We start from the raw sequence: 19025 nt of genomic DNA, 5'->3' as shown, positions 1-19025 counted from the left end.
TAGTAAGAGTAACTAAGTTAGGAAATATGTGGGGCCTAAAAATTGGCTGGATGAACACTCATCAACTATGTGTGATTTTTAATAATCTGTTAGTCTGTGGTTAATATGAAAGCTTATCTAAGGAAGGAAAAGAATACTGAAGGTGGAAAAGTACTAGACAGATGTATAAATATGCTCAATCTTCCTCCACCCTGGGCACTGGAGTTGTTTACATTGAGCCATTTGAGATACACTTAAGGCTCAATCTGTCACTTTCCTTGAATGTGAAGAAAATATGGCTACAATGCTGACTACAGCTGCAGTCCATGGATTTAAGTAACAATGGAACTTAAAATTTAAGGGTAGGCTGAACCAAAGGAGAATGTGACAAATCTCCTTTTACTAATTTTCCAGAAAAGAGGTTTTGTGTATTACTGTAGCATCTGGATACCACCTAAATAGAGGAGCACACCTGGACTCCAAACCATGGGTACAGTAATGCAGTGGTTCCCACAACATCCTCAGGTCAAAGTGGCAGCAGAGTGAAGGTAACCAGGCAGAGAGCGAAGGAGCTGGTATGCGATGAGAGTATGATAACAGCAACTGTCCATCCCCCTCTAGCCCATGTCCATCACAGCTCTACCAGGCAATGTAAAGTCCATCCTTTCTCATTTCTCTATCCACCTTAGTGCCTATCCCAACTCCAAGCAACTAGGAAACAGTAAACTGAGGACAGGAGTGACTGCTAAAAAACATGACCTGAGAAAACTATTTTGTACAACATATTATATATACTCAGGATGGTATTGGAACATTGCATCAATCAATCAAAAAGAAATCAAAAAGGAAAGAGAAACCATAGAGTTTATCCCCTGCTCTGTGTTTGACTGACAGAAGTATTTAAGTGGCTGGACGATGAACCAAGTACCTATCTAAGAAACAGTATAACTACTTCAGGCTTGTTTTCCATTATCTCCCAAACTAGATCAATATATGATAGGAAATCACTATGTCATATCCTTCAGCAAAGAACGGAAGTGACAGAACACAGGGCCTGACACGGGGATACTGTTCTATGCCCCTCCATTAGAGCACTGTCCATTTCTTCATTCTTATTTTCACACTGTTCAGATGATCCAGAAGAAGACTGAGAGGGCCACAGGGGTGATCTCAGTGAGTTTGTCTCCATTACATATGCTCAGATGCTCAGTGTTTTCTGACTTTTTAAGACACCATGGACTGTAGCCTGCCAGGCTCCTCTGTCCATGGCATTTTCCAAGCAAGAATATTGGAGTGGCTTGCCATTTCCTTCTCCAGGGGATCTTCCCCACCCAGGGATTGAGGCTAGGTCTCCTGCATTGCAGGCAAATTGTTTACTCCCCTCCTTTTGTTAAAAGATGTGGAAATATTTCTGCAAGGCAACCATCCTTTCCCTTCGCTGAATTCTAGAATCAGGAGACAGTGGAGGGAGAAGGTGGTAGAGAGAAGAAGAGGACAAAAAGATGACAGAGTAAGGGAGAACAGAAATAAAAAGCATGTATTCCATCTATTCTCCTCTGATTATTATGCCCTGGAATCATGGTAGATTCTCCTTCCAGGGCTCTCTTCACTGTAAAATGCTGGGAAGATAATAGACGCGAAAAAAACAGATTCTGAAACTCTACAAAACACGATTTCATCAATAATATATGCCTTCCCCACAGCTTGCAGAAAATAAAATATTAATACGCCCAATTTTTAAGAGGGAAGCAAGACTGCACACTGGAATGTTTTTCATCCAGTACTGACGCTCTGATTCACACATACGTGCTTCAGTGAATTCTGTGGTTTCTGTCCCATCTCCCACCCTGATCTGGCTGCCTATCCCTCACTTAGGAGAGAGAAGCCATAGGCTCCTGGGCTAGTAAACAACATAATGGTGGTTCAGAGGGACGCAAGGCATGTGGTTCTGTTTGGATGCCCTCTGAGTGTGTTTTTAAAGCTTCCTCAGCACTTTTTCCCCCTTATCTTTTCATGCTCTAGTATATAGTTAAAGTATGGGCCTCTCATTGCTCATTTGCACCCCTCAAACAGGCTCTTCACTTGCTTTAAAATATAAAACTAGTTTTTGAAGAGACATTATAAAATGCTAAAGGATGTAGGTAGGTTTCATATCATACCAGCTCATGGGCAACGTTAATATGTCTTGATGGGACATCATTAAGTCTTTATGACAGTATTAAAGCAATAGTAGAGCTGGTAAGTAAGACGTAATGTCCTTCAGATCAAATTTGGAAAGCTGGTCTTCACAAACTCTAGTGTTTAAGCTGGAAAATGTGCACATTCAGAATCGTTTATCATATGTATGTGTTTCATTAACCCACCACAAAAATGATGTGGAGAAAAAAAAAAACCTACCCTAAAGACTGATGGTGAATTTCATTTTAGCAGCAAGTATTTAAAAGTATTTATCTGTTCATGACAATTTTAACATACTTCTTTTTTAGTTGTCAGAAACAAAGTGCAGCTAAAATATTCTTAAAGATACTTGTGGATATGAAATTACATCTCAAAAGAAATCTAAGATACATGCAAAAGACACACAAGTTTACAGATTATTGGTCTAAAATAACCCCAGAAAATAATCCAGAGGTTTTAAGCAGATTTCTTTTAAGAGCCCTGGAGCTCTGCTGAGCTTCTGGGATGAGCAAGAAAGAGGTGAACGGACACCAACTAACTAATTGAAACCAACTTCTATTTTTAGAAAATATTATCTTCTTTGAATTTCTGGGGAGGATTAACTGAAATGTCATAATGTGAAAAATAATATATGTGTATGTTTTAATTAGTAAGAGTAATATAAGTAATGTATTTGTATAACTGAGAACTTATTTTTGGTAACAGTTATATTGCATGAGAGTATAACTGAATTCTACAGATTCCCAATGCTGCCAAACGCCCATGTCATGATTTTTCTAAACTTAAAATTGCATTATCATATCTATAAAATTAACATTCTAAATTACTTAAAATAAATATGCATGGATGTACACCTGTGTATTGGCCATGCAAATTAGCACATGCAAATATCCCTATATATTAAAATGGATCAGGGTGCTGAAAACTAAATGAAATCAGTTGGTCAATTTAAATACTAATAAATCCTACCATTTGTGTTCATTTAGGTTAAATTCTCATTGTGATTTCTGAGAACTCTTCACTTCATAAGGTTTCAGATGAATTGCCTGTGAGGGGCAATGGTAAATGCATCGTTGACGGGGTAACCAAAAAAGCTGATGAAGATAATGTTTTAAAAAAGAAGAAAACAAATATATCCATTGAAACCATATACAAATCATGGAATAAGCAAATATACAAGGTATTGTGATACACACTGCACAAAACACACTAAATCTGCACTGTCCTTATACCCTAGAAGTTCACAAACTGAACAGACCATATACGAGGATGACTGTTAACGGGATTATAAGTAACTATACAGGAGGAAGAATATCTCAGTATCAAATGATAACAACTGTGATAGCTTGAAGTGATACTAGTAATCATAAGAGATAGTTAAAACCCAAAGGCATACGAAAAGAAGGCAATAACCTAAGTTGGTTAAGTGGCCATTGGAAGATGCTGGCACGGGTTGACTATGGTCCAGATCTAAGGCTAAAATGGACATCTGCATCAGATCCAAGCATATAGTAACCATTCCAAAATGATATTACCAGTGACCAATTTTGTCAAGGACAGCTAAACACAGATATCCTAACTTTTCTTAACTTGGCATTTAATTCAATAAATAAAGCAATAAGGACCAAACAAAACAGAAATTTGACTTACAACCACCGACCCTATGCTCCCAGAGTGTACAGTTAAAGAGAACTGCATTCCACACATAAACAGTGCATGTGGATTCCTAAGTGGACACATGCAGCTTAAATTTCAACTTGTCTAATCCTTCAGCAACCAATTTTCATCATGAAGATTATAAAGGTGAGAAATACTTTTCTCTGTTCCAATTTTTTTTTTCCCTTAATGGCTGGAGGCTTGAAATCTATCCATTGTGAACACTGGCTCCTTGATTTGAGCTTAACATAGTACTGGGCAGCTCAGTGCTGCCCACACTGTAAATGAGTCCCTGTCCCCTCCTCTCCCATATCCTGCTTATCCGTCTACTCTTGATGGCTGTGACATCACCACTCTGCTTGGGTGAGGACTAATCCATCAAGGCTTCAAGGGGCATGAGTTTACTCCTCCCTGCCAACTCCCTTTCCTGTGCAGAATTCCAGAAAAATCATGCACACACACCCCACCCCCCGCAAAAGAGCATCAAGTTATTTTAAAGGTTTTAGGTCAGAACATATTTGAATGGCATTAAGTTTTCTTTTCTCATTCATGTGCCCAGTTTTGAAATTGTTCTACTTGAAAAATATTTTTATTTTGCTATTTTGGTTTCCCCTTTTTGGCCGGCATTCATTTCTGTCAAAGGAAGGAAGCAGAAAAGCAATGTTCTACATGTCAGATGGAAGGAATCTGCTAAGTGTCATTGAAATAAAAAACAACAGCCTATATTCTGCAGCTGCTATGCATGAGCACGCCGTCCTTAAGAATAGGGTTAGGGTTAGAGTAAACAATTCCTGAGAAATAGCTTGGACAAACACTGAAATCTCTAAATAGTGTCTCATAAAAATTAACCAAGCTTCTTTTTTTGATCTCATTTCCAAGTAAATGGGTGTCTTGCCACTTAGCATTACCGTAGAAGTAACCTTGTCATCTCTTACTGACTGAGCAGTATTATAGCTTGTCAAAGTGGATAGCAGAGTTCTGCAGCAAGTTCGTCTTGCAAACAGAACACACTGGCTGACAGAATGGAGTATCGTGTGGTTCTTATTAGGATAACATCAATCAGTAATTTATGCCTAAGCTTAGCAGGTAAATGAAGAGAGTCATATGTTTTAAAAATACCTGTTAAGTTATTCCCCTGACTTCTCATGTGATGTGGTGCTAAGATAAAGGGGTTCAACTGTCCTTTAACTAGTTGAAAAAGTTACACGTTTTACTCAATTGGAGTCCTCCAAGAACAGTTTAAGCATTGATGTGCCTGAGGTGATGCTAGGTACTAAGAAAACAAAAGCAAGCTAAAAGGCCCCCACTTTCAAATATAAAGATAAAGCACAACATCCAAGGGAGTATTTTGACAAGATAGAAAAGATGTATAAATACTTGCATACTTGACATTACAAATATGATCCATTTGACTGGCTGTTCCTGAGATGCCCGAACTGGGATGAAGACTCAGAAACTGAAGACAGAATTCCATGCAGATGGCCGTCTTTGGCCAGGGTGGAGCAGGCAGATGTCAGCGCTGGCCTTGTGACCTCCCCTGAGGCCAAGTGGGAGAGATGATAAGCCTCCTCAATGCGAAGTCAAGTGGACCTTAGGAAGCACCACTACAAACAAAGCTAGTGGAGGTGATGGTATTCCAGTGGAGCTCTTTTAAATCCTAAATGATGATGCTGTGAAAGTGCTGCACTCAATATGCCAGCAAATTTGGAAAACTCAGCAGTGGCCACAGGACTGGAAAAGGTCAGTTTTCATTCCAATCCCAAAGAAAAGCAATGCCAAAGAATGCTCAGACTACCGCATTTTGCACTCATCTCACACGCTAGTAAAGTAATGCTCAAAATTCTCCAAGCCAGGCTTCAGCAATACGTGAACTGTGAACTTCCAGATGTTCAAGATGGATTTAGAAAACGCAGAGGAACCAGAGATCAAATGGCCAACATCTGCTGGATCATTGAGAAAGCAAGAGAGTTCCAGAAAAACATCTACTTCTGCTTAATGGACTATGCCAAAGCCTTTGACTGTGTAGATCACAACAAACTGTGGAATATTCTTCAAGAGATGGGAATACCAGACCACCTTACCTGCCTCCTGAGAAATTTGTATGCAGGTCAAGAAGCAACACTTAGAACTGGACATGGAACAACAGTCTGGTTCAAAATTGGGAAAGGAGTACATCAAGGCTGTATACTGTCACCCTGCTTATTTAACTTAAATGCAGAGTACATCATGAGAAATGCTGGACTGGATGAAGCACAAGCTAGAATCAAGATTGCTGGGAGAAATATCAATAACCTCAGATATGCAGATAACACAACACTTATGGCAGAAAATGAAGAAGAACTAAATAACCTCTTGATGAAAATGAAAGAGAAGAGTGAAAAAGCTGGCTTAAGACTCAATATTCAGAAAACTAAGATCATGGAATCTGGTCCCATCACTCCATGGCACATAGATGGGGAAACAGTGGAAACCAGCAGACTTTTTTGGGGGGGCTCCAAAATCACTGCAGATAGTGACAGCAGCCATGAAATTAAAAGACACTTGTTCCTCGAAAGAAAAGTTATGACCAACCTAGACAGCTTATTAAAAAGCAGACATTACTTTGTCAACAAAGGTCTGTCTAGTCAAGGCTATGGTTTTTCCAGTAGTCATGTATGGATGTGAGAGTTGGACTATAAAGAAAGCTGAGTGCCAAAGAACTGATGTTTTTGAACTGTGGTGTTGGACAAGACTCTTGAGAGTCTTGTGGACTGAAAGGAGATTCAACCAGTCCATCCTAAAGGAAATTAGTCCTGAATATTCACTGGAAGGACTGATGCTGAAACTCCAATACTTGGGCCACCTGATGCAAAGAACTGACTCATTTGAAAAGATCGTGAGCATCTGTGTCTCTTTTTCTGTTTTGCATATAGGGTTATCATTACTACCTTTTAAAATTCCATATATATGCGTTAGTATACTGTATTGGTCTTTATCTTTCTAGCTTACTTCACTCTGTATAATGGGCTCCAGTTTCATCCATCTCATTAGAACTGATTCAAATTAATTCTTTTTAATGGCTGAGTAATATTCCATGGTGTATATGTACCACAACTTTCTTATCCATTCATCTGCTGATGGACATCTAGGTTGCTTCCATGTCCTGGCTATTATAAACAGTGCTGCGATGAACACTGGGGTACACGTGTCTCTTTCAGATCTGGTTTCCTCAGTGTGTATGCCCAGAAGTGGGATTGCTGTGTCATATGGCAGTTCTATTTCTAGTTTTTTAAGGAATCTCCACACTGTTCTCCATAGTGGCTGTACTAGTTTGCAATCCCACCAACAGTGTAAGAGGGTTCCCTTTTTTCCACATCCTCTCCAGCATTTATTGCTTGTAGACTTTTGGATAGCAGCCATCCTGACTGGCATGTAATGGTACCTCATTGAGGTTTTGATTTGCATTTCTCTGATAATGAGTGATGTTGAGCATCTTTTCATGTGTTTGTTAGCCATCTGTATGTCTTCTTTGGAGAAATGTCTGTTTAGTTCTTTGGCCCATTTTTTGACTGGGTCATTTATTTTTCTGGAATTGAGCTTCAGGAGTTGCTTGTATATTTTTGAGATTAATCCTCTGTCTGTTTTTTCATTTGCTATTATTTTCTCCCATTCTGAAGGCTGTCTTTTCATCTTGCTTATAGTTTCCTTTGTTGTGCAAAAGCTTTTAAGTTTCATTAGGTCCTATTTGTTTATTTTTGCTTTTATTTCCAATATTCTGGGAGGTGGGTAATAGAGGATCCTGCTGTGATTCATGTCGGAGAGTGTTTTGCCTATGTTCTCCTCTAGGAGTTTTATAGTTTCTGGTCTTACATTTAGATCTTTAATCCATTTTGAGTTTATTTTTGTGTATGGTGTTAGAAAGTGTTCTAGTTTCATTCTTTTACAAGTGGTTGACCAGTTTTCCCAGCACCACTTCCTAAAGAGGTTGTCTTTTTTCCATTGTATATTCTTGCATCCTTTGTTGAAGATAAGATGTCCATAGGTACATGGATTTATCTCTGGGCTTTCTATTTTGTTCCATTGATCTATATTTCTGTCTTTGTGCCAATATCATACTGTCTTGATGACTGTGGCTTTGTAGTAGAGTCTGAAGTCAGGCAGGTTGATTCCTCCAATGTACAGAACAGACTTTTAGACTCTGTGGGAGAAGGTGAGGGTGGGGTATTCAGAGAGAACAGCAATGAAACAAGTATACTATCAAGGGTGAAACAGATCACCAGTCCAGGTTGGATGCATGAGATGCGTGCTCAGGGCTGGTGCACTGGGAAGACCCAGAGGGATGGGATGGAGAGAGAGGTGGGAGGGGGGATCAGGATGGGGAACACATGTAAATCCATGGCTGATTCATGTCAATGTATGGCAAAACCCACTACAATACTGTAAAGTAATTAGCCTCCAACGAATAAAAATAAATGGAAAAATTAATAAAAATAAGAAAAAAAAGAAAAGATACTGAGGCTGAGAAAGATTGAAGGTGGGAGGAGAAGGGGACGACAGAGGATGAGATGGCATCCCTGACTCAGTGGCATGAGTTTGAGTAAACTCCGGGGGTTGGTGATGGACAAATAGGTCTGGCATGCTGCAGTCCATGGGGTTGCAAAGTGTCAGACACTACTGAGTGACTGAACTGAGAGAGGAATAAGGGGCTATGCATCTCATCCTATTTTTGCTACAAACTGGTTATTACTCATCTGGGAAACTCATCTAACCTATTTCATATTGGAAGGTGAAATATGATAAAGCAAATGCACACACACAAACACACATACACACACACATATGTGAGAGCACTCATTTGAGAGACAAAGAAGAGGGAACAGTCTTTTCAACAACAAATGCACCATCACAGTCTACTGGGTGAACATTTGATCTGCATTTTTGCTGTTTTTTTTACCTCTCTCCATCTGATTCCTCCTCAGATGGGTAATGTAAGAATTAGGACAAACTCTTATTAAGTCATTAGTAAAGTGGTAGCTCAGCTGAAAGATGGGGGAGAGAGGTAAAAAACAACAACAAAAAAAGCAGATCAAAAGTTCACCCAGTAAACTATGGTGGTGCATTTTGGCGTGGAAAAGACTTACGTTCTAACCCTCTTCTGTCTCTCAAAAAGAGATATAATGAAAGCTGAGTTGGTGATGGACAGGGAAGCCTGGCATGCTGCAGTCCGTGGGTCGCAAAGAGTTGGATAAGACTGAGCGACTGAACTGAATTGAACTGAAAGTGGTGGCTCTGGAGTGTCCCATCATTCCATGAAAAGAAGGCCACACATCCCACCAGAGTGGGAGCAGTTCCACTTGAACAGTGCAGGAGCAACTAAGGGGCTTACAGGCACAACTGCTGGGACTCTCTCTTGTCCCAGGCTCCCAAAGAGAAGTTACTATGGTGACCTGTGTGTGGCTCTCCTTCCTTTAGTCTTCAGGGTCTGCTTCCTCTTGGACAAGTAGGTTCCTAGCAAGAGGGGGTTGATTTCAGGCACACAGCTAGAGACAGAGCTTCAATCAAGAGAAGATAATTGTATCCTTATCTCTGAATTTATCACTGAATGAAAAGTACCTCCTGGTGAGTTACAGTGACATACAGCAGGAGTTGCCACATTGGAATAGACTTTCCATGAGAGCATAGGACTTGCCACTGAGCCACTGATTTATGTCCAACTGAGCACAGAGGCAGCATATTATGGTCATTACATATATATTCAACTCATACATTAAATGTTAGGGATATTTATTCACATTAAAATTCTCATTCTGGCACACGGAATTTTAATTGGAATATATTTTCCTTCCATGAGCAGTCAGGTTTCTCTCTTCCTTCATGTTGCACATGCAGAAAATAGCATTATTGTATCCAACCACTTTCTGTGATTGAACCCTGGAGTTTCTTGTGGAAATGAAAATTTCCTGAACATTTCTGCCTTCTGATGGTGCCTTCACCATCCTTAGAGGGACACAATTTGTCCACCACTTAGTGGACAGCATCTCCATATTGCCTACAGTTCACCTGGACTTGGAAGCTTCTCTAGGACACATTTTCTACAAGGGACCTGTTGATGCTACACATATTATGTTGGTGCAAACATAATTGTGGTTTCAGACCATGAATTTTAAATAATTCTAACTAGGCTCAAACATGTCTTTATTAATCAAAATAGGGACCATTATAATCAACACTTTTTTTTTTTTTTCCAATGAGAAATAAGCTTATTCCTGTAGTGAATCCGTGCTTCAGGATTCGATTAACTCTTGGAAAATATTTTCTCCCTCCTGCTGGTTATGGAGGTGTTTACCCTGCAGAAAGTTGTGCAGAGGCTTGAAGAAGTGATAGGCAGGTGATGAGAGGTCAGGTGAATATGGCAGATGAGGCAAAACTTTGTAGCCCAATTCATTCAACTTTTGAAGCACTGGTTGTGCAACATGCAGTTGGTCATTGTTGTGGAGAAGAACTGGGCCCATCTTGTTGACCAATGTTGACCACAGGCATAGAAGTTTTTGGTGCTTTTCATCAATTTGCATACTTTTCTGATGTAATGGTTTGACTGAGATTCAGAAAGCTATAGTAGATCAGACAAGCAGCAGATCACCAAACAGTGACCCTGACCTTTTTCTGGTGCAAATTTAGCTTTGGAAAGAGCTTTGGAGCTTCTTATTGGTCCAGCCACTGAGCTGGTCATTGCCACTTGTCATATAAAATTCACTTTTCATCACGTGTCATAATCCAATCAAGAAATAGTTTGTTGTTGTTGCATAGAATAAGAGAAGATGACACTTCAAAATGACAATCTTTTTTGACTTACATTCAGTTCACGAGGTACCCACTTGTTGAGTTTTTTAACCTTTCCAATTTGCTTCAAATCCCAAATGACCATAAAATGGTCAACACTGAGTTCTCTGGCAATTTCTTGTGTAACTATAAGAGGATCAGCTTCGAAGATTGCTCTCAATTGGTCATTGTCAGCTTCCAATGGCTGGCCACTGTGCTCCTCATCTTGAAGGTCCCTGTCTCCTTTTGCAAAACTTCTTGAACCACCATGGCACTCTACGTTCGTGAGCAGTTCCTGGGCTAAATACATTGTTATTATTGCGTGTTGTCTCTGCTGCTTTACAACCCATTTTGAACTTAAATTAAAAAATTGTTCAAATTTGCTTTTTGTCTAAACATAATTTCTATAGTCTAAAATTCATATTAAACAGCAGGTAATAAATCATTAACTAAAAAACAAAGCAAGAAATGTGCATTAAAATGATATAACTACATTTATTTAAGAATGTATTCCAACATCAAATGTTAAAGTTCAACAATGTAAAATCTCAATTACTTTTGCATCAACCTAATACTAATGCATGTTCTAAAGATGTCTAAAGCTCTCTCCAGGATGTGAAGGAAAAGCTGGAAGAACCTCTTTAACAAACATATTTCAAAATCAGTAATAAACAGTGTACCCAGATACTTATCATTTAAATAATCCAGTATGCTTAAATATACAGCTTTAGGCCTATCTCTCTATATTCTAGTAAAACAAATGTAATTAATGTTATTAATAGTTAATTTAAAAATATAACATTTTTTAAGTTTAAATTTCTATTAGGCTAATAGATCAAAGTTGGTCTCCTGCTATCATTAGCTTGGGAAATCACAAAAATGATTATTCTTTTCTTCCCCTAGTATGTGTGACTGATTTGACAGAAGTACATTAACTATAAGATGAACTAAATATTATCAGCAAATATATCAACTAATAATGCAAGAGTCTAGGAGAAAAGATAAAGTGTCAAATTGAGTGAAATCAATTGGAAACAAATCCATAGATGTATTAATTAATTTAAGAATTTGAGAACCTGTTATGAGCCCAACACTTGGTGTCGCACATAAGGTAGAAAATAAAAGAACTATGGCTCCTGACTTAGTATCTTATAACCCACTGGGGGGAGACAGACATTAATATAATCATTGCATAAATATAAACCTTCAAAATGTGATAAGTGTTCTGAATGAAAAGTCAGTTTGCTCAGACAACACGTAACAGGGGACCTGACCCTGTCTGTGTTGATACAGGGGTGAATTTCCTGAGGCACTGATGCCTGAACTGAGATCTGAAGGGTGAGGAAGGACAGAGGTCAGGTAGGCCAGGTGGTTAGTGTAAGAAGAGCACAGTACCAGCAGAGCGAAGGCCCATGACAGGAGGGAGCTATGCTTTCCATGACCTGGACCTGCCTGTTGCAGCCTGAGCCGAGAGAATGAGGCCGAAAGCAGTCACGGTGTGACTATGAAGCTGCCAGGCTACACAGGGCCCTGAGGCCAAGACAGAGTTGGCGGTCTTTATTCTCAAAACAGTGGGGAGGCTTGAAGGGATTGGAAGCATAGGTGATGGGCATTGTGACAAAGTCTTCTCTGCTTGCAACACGGAGTGTGAACTAGAATTGGGGAAACAAGTAGGGAGGCTTCTTGCCTGGTTTCTGTGAACTGGAATCATACTTTGGACTGCAGCTTTAACAGTGATGGCACAGGGTAAGCGATGTACATAGAATCGGGCAATGTCCAGTGACTAAAAACATGAGGTTGAGTCTTACATTTGGATGTGGGGAATGCAGGGGGAGACACCAGAGGTACATGATTACTAAGGTACCTCATAATGTGACCTTATTTGGAGACACACAGAAGTCATCAAGTTAAGGTCATTAAGAGTAGGCCCTAATCCACCATGTTTGCCTGGACACAAACAGACAAGCACAGACAAGGTGAAGAGACACAAGGAGAAGACAGCCATCTGCCAGCCAAGGAGAGAAGCCTGGAACAGATCCTTCCCTCACAGGCCTCAGAAGGAACAAGATGTGCCTACACCTTGATTTCAGACCTCAAACCTCCACAACTCTAAGACAATACACTTTTGTTGTTTAAGCCACTCAGTTTGTAGAACTTTGTTCTGGCAGCTGTAGCAAGATAATACGGGCACATACATCCTAAAAGAGGTATTCTTTCCACCAGAGACACAACCTCCGGAGGTCACAACAGTTCCAGTGTACCTTTAGCCAACTCCTCTTAATGTCCGCATCTTGTATAACCAAGGCACATAAGTCAAAAACTAAGAAATTAACATATTATTATCAACTAAAATGCAAGCTATATTCAAATTTCACCATCCTTCCTCTAATGTCTTTTTTCACACTCCAGTACCCAACTCAGAATTCCATGTTGCATTCAGTCACTGTGTTTTTTAAGTCTCTGTTTGTGAAACTTTCCTTTTTTTTTTTTCTTTCTCATGACTTTGACAGTTTTCAAGAATACTAGTCAGGTGTATAATACTCTCAAACTAGGTTAGCATGACTTTTTTTCCCCCATGATTATGCTGAAGTTATAGGTTTGGGGAAAGAATATCAGACTGGTAGCACGGCCTTCTCATCGCATTATATCAGGGTTACTTGAAAACAACAAGACTTATCACTAGTGATATTAACCTTGATAACCTAGTTAAGACACTGTCTGTAAGATTTCTCCACTGAACAGTTACTATTTCCCCTCTCTATATTCTATTCTTTGGGAGTGAATCACTATGTCACTCAGACATTCAAGGGAAGGAGAAATTTTAGGTTTTCTTTTTAAAAACTAAAATAATCTTTACAGCATATCTATCTACCTACTTACCTATCTGACATCTTTCTATGTTTACTATCGGTTCAACCCATCCATCAACACTGCAATAAAATGACTAACAGGGTGTGACCCAGCTGGCTATAAGCAGAATTTCTAAGTGTTAAGTGCTGCTTTTAGACAGCAGAGAAATTACTAATGACTGAAAGGCAATGTAGAAACTGCAAGGCAGAGTATGAGATCAATTGAAGACATTGGGTAACTTAACTACATAAAAATTATTTATAAATGCTGCCCATGACTTAGCAGATAAAGGGCAGCATACATTCGTAGATGGCAACCTCTTCAAAATAAGGTCAGGGGATTTCTTAAGTTAAGACAGTCTTGGTGAGGCAGAGTAATGAGTAAAAGTAGTTAAGAGTGGTGGTGAACAGGAGACATGGGGTCCACCAATTTTAGGGTGAAGAGGTATCCATCCTAGTTCAGGCTCACAAAGGTTGCACAGTATTTTGCATCCTGTCAAGAAAGGTTTGCAGCAGTAACTTTAACTGGTGAAACCACCTACAGTCCAGCAAAGGAAGGGTTCTTAGACATCACTCACTGTAATTACCTCATGATGCAAAATAAGGAACCAAGGTCCAGAAAGGTTAGCTGGCATTCTCAAGTTTATAGAAACATGCATTGGCTAAGGAGAGACTGAAGGGAAAAGTCCCAACTTTTCTCAAATATTTTTCCAACTACCTCTTGATATCTCTTATTTTAAACTCTAGTCTAAAGCCAGGTGCAAGATGCAGAGGGTTGTATAATAACTGGCCTAGAGGAGCCACGCAAGCCCAGTGAATATAGCATTGTGAATATATGATGGTGATGCACAGATAGACTTCACTCTACCTTCAGTTCTAATTAAACTCCTTGTATTTGCATATATTTTAGAACTCTGCTACAATGTGGCTCATAATTTCATAATTTAGCTTTACCTTTGGTCAAAATTTGTGTCCAAAATTTAGCTTTATTTTAGGTCAAAATGTGTTGCCACAAATGTAACAACTCAAAAAAATAAGCACTAGGATTTAGAAAATATAATATACCCAGAACTTATTTTATTCTTGTTTTCCAGTACCAACAATATAAATAAGATTGCACATACAAACACAATGATATCAGTTATCCTTCACATTTTTTATTTTTATGTTATTGTTCAACAGGGAATTGCTGATGAAAACCGTTTTTACTGAGAACTCTTGAAACATCTACTTAAGCTTAGGCAGTTATATTTACTTTTAAAAAATGAAAATAGGAACAAAGGGAATAATTAACACATACTGGGTACCAAAAAATCCATTTAGATTATTTGTTCAAATATAAAAAATGATGATATAAATAATTGCCAGATATTCTAGAAGTTTGGGCACTCATTATTTCAAACTACAACAATTCATATTAGCTTTCACTCTGGTAAACAGAGCCATATTCTGAGCTCAAGACACTTCCTGAATGTCAAAAATAAGGATGTGCTCAGAAACCTAGAGGTTCCCTGAATGGATTAGATTCCTATAACTCCATGCTTGCATTCATTCATATAACTTGAGCAAGCGAACTTACATAACAATAGTAATCAGTAATTCTCCCCTTTTTTACTGGTTAAATCAGCTTGACATAGAAAAGATTCTTCTTCCTACTCTCCTTCCTCCTCCCACTTCATCACTTTCTCAGCATCTGAACCATCATTACCACTTCAACACCACTTCCTTCCACATGTTCACCTCTATCCTGACCTGCTGCTTCTACTCCTGCTGATGTGTCTCCTCCACCTCCTCTTCCTTCTGAGACCCATTCCAAGTAACTCACTACTGAAGTAGGAGAAGAAATGGAATGATTCTTCCTCATATAAATGACTTATGAAGAGTCTGAAACTTGGAGGACACCACCAGGGCTCTGGAGCTATTTTTACAAGACCATCTAAATGAGAACCTTGGGTCTGGCATGTCCCGTTTCATGTGTATTTAGGTTATCTTCAGTTTTACTTTTGTTTTCTAAAGTTTATTCACTAAGAAGCACATTCTTGAAAAGGACTGTGATGATAATTCCCGAAATTCTTAAAATCATATAGTACCTGTTGCCAAGGCAATACAATATGGGTAGATGAAGGGAATGAGGACATTATTTTAAAATTCTTAAGTTGTATGAATGGTGTGCAATAGTATAGCACTAATTAAAGCATGGCCCAGGTCTAAGACTACTCAAACGCTTCCCTGGGCAGTTACATATAACAATCTTTAGGAGATCAATTTTCAGTATTCTGATTTAAGTGAGTTTGTTTCTTCCATTTACTTATATACAACGTGTTATATGATCTCCACAAGCTTTACTTAAGACCATGTCCCACTTCTACTGGTTTTCCCCAATAGCAATATTGCGGTTGAGCCACTTAATCCTGGATATATCTACTATAGGGAATAACATCAAACTCAGAGATATCAGAGAACATAACAGAGGTTGGTACGGGTACCCAGAAGCCATAGATAATCAAACAAACAAAGAAACAAACATTGACTTGGCATTCCATTTATCTCAGTACGTTGCCAGCAGCAAAGGGGAATATGTGTCACAGCCTCACAGTTGTTATCCTCTCAGCCATCACAAAATGATTGAAAGCATGAAAAGATATTCTGTTTTATTATTCTGCAATAAGTATATTATACTATGAATAGGGTTATATAACTCAGTGCCCAGCATACCCCAGAAATGAGACTCAATCACACTTTGGGATATTAGAGAATATGCTCATTAGGGATATTTTGATTTTAGTGGTAAACCAGTATACTTGAGTAACTCATTCCAACTGGTCTAAAGAGTTCATAATACATAAAAAGAATTACATAATGTATTATTATCATAACTATTACTACTTAACTGAATATATCATTACTAAATAAACTTGCAGTGCACTCATGAAAAATAAAAGCTTGTGTCACTCCAATATCAAAGGATATGTAATACTAAATCACAGGTTTGGGAGTTCTAAGGGATTTATATCAAACTAGCATAAAACAGTGCTTTGTATATATATATTTATGACACACTTGTCTCTGGATATTCAATGAAAGAAAATACACATGTTTGTTAAAATAAAGTGATTCAAATTCTACTAAATGTCTAAAATATCACAAAGATATATCTAGGGAGAATGGCGATCACTTACTTCATCTGATACATCTGACTTAAAAATGTGGCTGCTTCCAAGTTTACTAATTAAGGTCAAATTAAGGACACCAGGCCTCTGGCGTCCCCAAGCAGAGAAGTGTTCTTCTGGGTGGACATGACCTAGAAATACACTGAGGGAACACTTCAAGTATGTACTGTCTCCCATGGGATTCACCAGCTCTCGGCTCCCTCTGGTTAACACAATGATCCTCTGAAGCGTGTAGGAAGGGGCTCCACCTGGAACATATATAGCCCTTAAATCTCACTCTCAATAAGCCGAGACATCAAGTTTTCATTTCAAGCAGACTGTACAATTTTGAGAAGTATTTCAAGGGAACACAGCATACTGGCATTGTAAAAATGTGTGTGGAGGATGGAGGTGATGAAAGACACTGAATGAATCGTAGCAAAGATTGTGGTAAGAAGTTCGCTCACCTTCACTGTGCTCCTTACCTTAGGAGAAGACAAAAAAAAAAAAAAAAAAAAATCTCTGTAAGGAATTCAGAACAAAATTCTATATACGCCTCAAACATATGCAGTAAGTAAGAGAGTTAAAAAAAAAAAAAACACAATGGACTCAGCGTTAGAAAGACTGTCTGGTTTTCAGTTTTGATTTGGCAACTGGCAGATTTGCTAAAAGATGTGCAAATCACATCACCTTCCTATACTTCAGTTGTCTCATTTGGGAAATGTAGATGTTTGAACTCTGGTATCTAAGGTTGCCTTTGGTGCTACCGTTCCTTGATTCTAAGACAAAAGTACATGGGCAAGTCTTGGAGGGCAGCTCTTATCTTTGTTCCTTTTATTTCTCATCAGGGCCCAGTTTGACCCAGCTCTCACTGAGAGCTGTCAAACCAGTGAACAGAGGAGCAAAGCTCAGACCTCTGACAAAGCAACATCACACAACCTGGCCATGTTTGGGACTCAATCTATTTTTCTCTCTCTCCTTCCAACTTTGAAGGCCATTTCCCCTCATTCTCTCATCTCTATATGCTTCCTATCTCCCAGCTTCTCATGTATAAAAACATGACTTCCCTAAATAAAGAGATGATTGTCTTTCCATTAAAAAGATGCCAACGCCTAAGTAAGACCAGAGCTTCTGAGAAACTCCCAGATATGAGTTTTAAATATTTTCAATGCATCCCCAAGTGGTCCTGGGACCACTTAACTTTGTAGATAAAAAGCTAGTGCCTTAGAAGGGCAGATACTCAAAACCCGATATGGCTTATGAGTAGAAGAGCAAATGGAAGATGGTCTAGTTAATTGATTCCAGTGTGCCCTGGGGTTTGTGCCTGTCTGCTATGGCTGACAAAACTATTCATCAGGTAGGTATGACTTGGCTTTTGCCAAATATGGCCAAAAACAAAATCCTAAAATTGCCAGTATGAGTGTGTTTGTTTATGCTCAGTTCTGTCTGACTCTTCACAAACCCATGGACTATAGCTCATCAGACTCCTCTGTTCATGGAAATTTCCAGGCAAGAATACTGGAGTGGATTGCCATTGCCTCCTCAAGGGGATCTTCCCTACCCAAGGACTGAACCCACGTCTCTTGTGTCTCCAGCATTTTCAGGCAGATTCTTTACCATTAGCACAACCTAGAAGCCTCAGTATACATGCATCTATTAATTAATCCTGTAAACATTCAGTGGCTCACATAGGTTGAGGGTGTTTTCCCTTCTTGAATGAGTGTCTCACTGGCTGGTCTCAGAAAATCATTTATTGCAAAAAGAGCTCACCACAACACTTGTCTGATTACAACTCAGGACTCTGAATTTTCCTACCAGTGAACCTTCTACCACCTTCCATCTGGGTGTCTGGCTGAGGAAGGAGCACAGATGAGTATATGTCCCCCTTGGTGATGCCCTGTAACCAGTGAAATGTTATGAGTCTGATATTTCCGGAAGGTGCCTAACCCTATGAAGTCTCCTATCCCATTCATTCTGTTCCTGGAAGAAAAGAAACTTCAAGCTATGATCAGGAAGAAATAAACAAAATGTTCAAAACCAGAAGGTGCTTTCCTTGTGTATAATTTTGTACTTTCCTTTTTTTTTTTATTGTGAATGCCAGTAATTAATGGAAGTACTTGTGCTCTAGTGAAATTTCTGTCCCTCCCTCTCCATTGTCAATGTTCGCTTTGAGAACCAAGCCTTTCCTATTTGTAAGGGGCAGGAAGTACACCACAAGGTGCCATGGCTTAGAAGGAAAAGAAAATACAAATAAGGACAGGAAAAAAGGCAAAGCAACAATGGAAATCTAACCTCTAGACTGAAATAAGCTTGTTATAACTGAGGATTATGTAATCAATAAGACCACTGTCTCTTGACTTACCTGAATTTACTATTTCAGTTCCAATTATATATGATAAATTATTTGTCTCTGAAA

At 38.9% G+C, this 19025-nt stretch overlaps 1 pseudogene; it reads right to left on the bottom strand.

Annotated features, from left to right (window-relative positions):
• Positions 1-9990: 9990 nt before the first annotated feature.
• Positions 9991-19025, bottom strand: part of LOC133074086 (histone-lysine N-methyltransferase SETMAR-like) — a 69969-nt pseudogene continuing 60934 nt past the window's right edge.

Source organism: Dama dama, chromosome 19 (genome assembly GCF_033118175.1).
Source record: "Dama dama isolate Ldn47 chromosome 19, ASM3311817v1, whole genome shotgun sequence".
NCBI lineage: Eukaryota > Metazoa > Chordata > Mammalia > Artiodactyla > Cervidae > Dama > Dama dama.
This window is presented reverse-complemented; position numbering and strand designations above follow the sequence as displayed.